The sequence below is a fragment of the Sciurus vulgaris genome (genome assembly GCF_902686455.1).
Source record: "Sciurus vulgaris genome assembly, chromosome: 9".
NCBI lineage: Eukaryota > Metazoa > Chordata > Mammalia > Rodentia > Sciuridae > Sciurus > Sciurus vulgaris.
The window spans coordinates 5,423,400-5,428,381 of record NC_136469.1 but is presented as its reverse complement, the minus strand read 5'-3'; the positions used below and the strand labels follow the sequence as shown (position 1 = coordinate 5,428,381).

The 4,982-nt window shown below is 47.8% G+C and overlaps 1 pseudogene across 1 annotated transcript; it reads right to left on the bottom strand.

Moving 5' to 3' along the window:
• Positions 1-988: 988 nt before the first annotated feature.
• LOC306669221 (mRNA export factor-like) lies at positions 989-4,275 on the bottom strand (annotated as a pseudogene). The gene is made up of 2 exons: positions 4,218-4,275; positions 989-2,493 (listed from the first exon to the last, which is right to left on the bottom strand). The product of its transcript is annotated as an mRNA export factor-like (transcript).
• Between the last annotated feature and the right edge of the window lie 707 nt (positions 4,276-4,982).

Genomic DNA, 4,982 nt, shown 5'->3' with positions numbered 1-4,982 from the left:
TAAAGTCTGTGTCCTGTTAGCCTAGTGATTTAGCAAGTGTTTTAATAGGATTTTCTTAAGCCTTGGGGGCACAAAAAAAAAAAAAAAAAAAAAAAGAAAACAAACGTATCTGTTCTCAATATTCACAATGCACACGTTGGTCTTTTGGGGACATCCCTTCAACACTCGTGCACACTGTCCACGGCTCTGCGAAGGCTGTGGCATTGCTTGTGTGGTGCCTGAAGGGGAGCCACGGGCAGCCTGGGGCTTCCTCAGGAGTTGTCCATGGCAGCCAAGCTGACCGACACGGTGACTGTGGCCTGCGGTTGCTAAGACCAAAGGGCCTCTCCATTTCCCAGAGAGCCCTTTCACTGCACAGAATGCTCATCCCAAAACTCAGTGGCTTACAGCACCCGGGTATTATTCCTCTGTCTGGAAGCCAGCTGAGATGCTGCTGGTCTCAGCATGGCTGCCCTTGATGGCCAGGCTCCGTCGGATCTCCACAGCAGTTGGCAAGTGACCTAGACTTGACTAGTTCACAAAGGCCAGGTGAGGAAGTCTTGGCTGGCCTCTAAGGAGCTCGTCATTCCTCAGCAGGTCAGCCCAGACTTGTGCTGGGTGTGGTGACAGGGCAAGAGAGAGAAAGACATCGGACAAATAGAGCCAGAAGGACAGAGAGAGAGAATGCAAAAGTAAGCTAAGCTTCTTGAAATCTCTACCCTGGCAAGCATCCTATAAGCCACCGCGGGTCCAAGGCCACTGAGATTGATGTAATAGGAACAGTAGTGCTTCTCTGGAATTCAGAATCTGTGAACCCATTCTCCTAACAAGAGAGCAGTCTTCAGAGGGGTAGAGATTGGGACCAAAGAGCAAAAGTTACCTCCTGAACCTGCAAAACACCTTGTGTCGCCTACTATGCTTTGACATTCAGTGTGGTGCTTGCTGTCAGTGTCTCCACAGATATTCTTCAAGGTTCATTTTTTTTTTTTTTTTTTTTTTTTTGGCAATCTTCAAAATATTTTATTACAAAATACAATGTGGGGTTCATAGTTGGCTTCCCAGAATTCTCTAACACATACACTGCTAAATGAAGTACTGAAAAAACCTGGCACTGCCCACAAGACCCTAACTTCTATAATAGTTTCGATCCCCTTAGAGTTACAGGAAAACTCTGCAGCAGGTAGTGGATGGAGGTGGTGAGTCACCATGGACGGCCTGGGTGCCCACTCAGTGGTGACCATTTCCCTCCAGGGGTTGGAATCCATGTCCATGGCTGAGGTACCCATAGCTGGGGCCCTCAGAGTGGAGAGAGAACAATTCTGGACATGAGAAGTCTCAGGTTGCTACTTCTTATTCCTGGGCTTTAGCTCTTCAGCTGCATTACGCAGGAAAATGTAATTTTTCTTTTGGGGATTGTAAAACTCATGTCCCTTGGACCACTCATAGCTGGAAGCAAAGGCAAATATGTTTCTATTGTGATTGAAACAGAAAGCTGATATCGTCTGATCCAACTGCTCTGCAGTCCTCAACTTTGTTCTGGCATCTTTGTCCCAGAAGATCAGATCCCACAGTTGCAAGGGTCCTGTGAACAGGGTGGAATGCGATTCCGTTTACCACATAGAGGTCCTATGGAGCTGAAGTACTGGTTCCCTTGGATGGATGGCATTTAAAGGTGAAGTTATCTTTGGCAGGATTTGTAGAGTTGTTGTAGTGAATAGCAACTGTCCCCTCCATACTTCCCAGAGCAAAGCCAGTTGGCTTGTTCTGTTTGCCTTTAAAAATAGCCACACAACGATGCTGGTGCTTCAGTGGAGATTCTATCCTGAATTCAGAGGGCTGGTTCTCTAGCTGATAGACTAAGTCCCCTTTCTGCAGTCGCCACCACCGCCATTGGGTAGATGGCATCAGCACAGTAACACCATCATGGGGTTTGATGACTGGGTGTCCAAAACTTCAGTCTTATCCCAGCTCCCCATCAGGTTCGGAGCTTTGACCCTGCGTGTGGTTTTAACAGGTGCAGCGTGCTGTGCCATCGGTATTGCCTGGTTACTGCGGAGGTCCCACAGACTGGCAGTCTTATCACAGGATGCTGTAAATACTCTCTCCCATCATCACCCAGCAGCCGGCCCACACGGGTCCAGTATGCATCCGCAGGGCTTTCGGAATGGTCTGCCCACTGTCCTGAGCTTCCCAGCAGCGAACATCATTAGCCCACGACCCTGCAATGAGGACGTTCCCAGGTAAGGCTGGTGGGCCACGAGACAGACAGCCGCTGCTAGCAACAGAAGATGGTACTTCATATCCTTCGTAGGCTGTGATTATCTGTGGTTGTGCTGCCAAACATGCTGGTCCCACCAGTTCCAAAACCCCGAGTTGTTCCAACAGACTCATTTTGGCTCAGAGAGTCGCGCCGCAGCGGGCAGCGGGAGGGCCGAAGGAACCTGCAGACTGGCTCTGCGCGGAGGCACCGGCGAGGGAGCGCGGGCAGGAAGGCGGAGCCCGAGCCTCCTCCAGCTGGCGGTAGCCGCAGCCCCAATACCGCGGAACACGGCGCGTGCGGTCCCGGAGCACATGAGGGCAGTTACGCTGCTTATTGTTTATCTGATGACGTCTAAAGTCATGCTGTGTGACAGTCATTTGAAATTGGCTAAGCAAGGGCTAATTTCCAAGCGTACCTCAGTGGTAAAAAGAGAGCAGGTCTCGTAAAGAGCAAGCAGTCTGGGTTTTTGAGAGTTCCGTCTGCTGGCTCTCCAGGTGCTGCTCTGCTCGCACTGTGTGGACAGACGCTCCGCAGGCTCGAGCCAGCGCGGGTGAGGCCAGCAGGATGGACTCCAGCCTAAGAGCCCGCTCTGCGCCGCGCACTATGCAGCTCAGCGTCCGCCTCCCGAGGAATTACCCAGCTTACACGAACCCTAGCCTGGTGCTAAGAGAGATAAAATAATAGTGATAATTACAGCGAGGCAGTGTGACACTCCATGAATTGGACTCATTAAGTTTATGTAGACAGCATTTGTGTTGATTGCATTTCCCAGGCATTATTGCAAAGTTTATGCTCTATTTTTCAAATACAATATAAAGAAGCACATGAATACTATGGAAAATCCTGGAAGGACACATGCTGAAGACTCATAATAGATCAAATAACAGTTTTCATTCTGACTGATTTTCATCCTGTACAGCTCAAGAGTGAAAGAGAAGACACTTTATGTAGGATCAAAAACTATTTGTCCCACTTTGAACTGATATTAAAGATTCAAGGTAGGCATGGTGGTGCACCAACTCGGGAGGCTGAGGCAGGAGGGCTGCCAGTTGAAGGCCAGTCTCAGCAACTTAGTGAGGCCCTAAGCAACTTAGCGAGACCCTGTCTCAAAATAAAACATAAAAAGGACTGGGGTGAGGTAAAGCACTCTGGGTTCAATCTCCAGTTACCAAAAAAAAAAAAAAAAAAAGCTTCACTATACCTAACTGAGAAATAAAACCATACAGTGCATCTACGCACTGAGCAGTGTGCTCAGAGCATTGCCTTGTAGAAAAATATAGAAAGCCCAGACACTGACTTGATTGAATTGAAGACGGGCAGACCCGCAGCTCTCCGGAACATGACCGACCACCATTTACCTCTGAGCACTACACACAGGATATGCCTCAAGTACTGTGTAAACCAAGAGAAATTCCACAGTGTGCAGCAGTGTCACGTTTAATACAAATCCTCGGGGACTGAGGCCAAGCCGCTGGACCATGATCAAGAACAGGATGTTCGGCTCTGATGAATGTCCTAGCCAAGCACAGGGTTCCAAATGGAACCCGCAGGCACTGGGAGAAGACTGACCCGTGAAAGATGAAGTTCTTACCAAAAGCAGGAATTGGCTAAGCAAATGAATGGGAAATAGCTTTAAAGATTAAGGGATTTCCTATAAAAGCCTTCTTAGGAAAAGGCACAATGCAACTGATATTTTCCATACATTAATTACTCTTCTGTGTATTTATGCCAAATAACTAAAGGGTCTCATGACTTTGAAAATGCTATTAGTTATACTCTTGGCATGCTCTGAGGCTGCTCTGTTTTCCTGCTCACTGCTATACAAATTGTTTATAACCGCAATACCAAGCGTATTTTCCACTTATTTAAGTAATTGTTCTTCACTTTGGTTTACTGCCGGGCCTCGTCTTTTCTGTTGGTGTACAGTTGTCAGGGCTGCACTACAAAGGGGCCAGGAAACCATGATAAATGGGGGTACACACGCAGTAGATGGCACTGAAGCCACGCATCTGCTTCAGAGAGCCATCCTGCCACATGACTGCTTTTATTTCGTGAGTAAATAACTATAATTTTCTTATTATAAACCTTACTGAACTCATGTTTAGGCAGCTACGAATCTGGATAGCTGTTCCACCAAGGGGTGGTTTATTAACCACTAACGGAGCTCTTTCTCTGAATCTTCACAACAGTAGAGGAAGTTCCAGCCACACAGCTGGGAATATAGCATGCCTGAAGGTAGGCACAAAGTCCACTGTGCTAATGTGGGGAAAGCGGGTCTTTGCTTGCTTTTGAAATATATATATATGTATTTCATATTATATCATCTATAAAAAGCCAAGCATTTTACTTGGAATAAAATTAAAATAAAATTTTAAGGTCCTTTAAGCCTACTTGTGGTGTTGGAAGAGTCTCCCATTTGTTCTGAAGAATGAAAGGAAAATGGAAGCAGACCAGGATTTATGAAATGGCCCATTGTAAGCTCTTGGACTCTTCCCGTTCGTGAAGCCCCCAAAGAGGCTGAGTCCAAAGCAAAGCCAGATTCTTAACTAGTCATTTTTCACGTAGGAAAATACGTAGGAAGATGCGCCTGCACACGTGCACGTGGTCAAGTTCGCTCGCGCCGGGTCCGCAGACTGGGCTGGAGAGGAACGGGACGCGCTGGCTAGCCGTCGCAGGGAGGATCAGTTGTGAGTGCCCCCAGCCTTCAGTGCCACCTGGGCAGTCTTAGCGCCCGCGCTGAGTG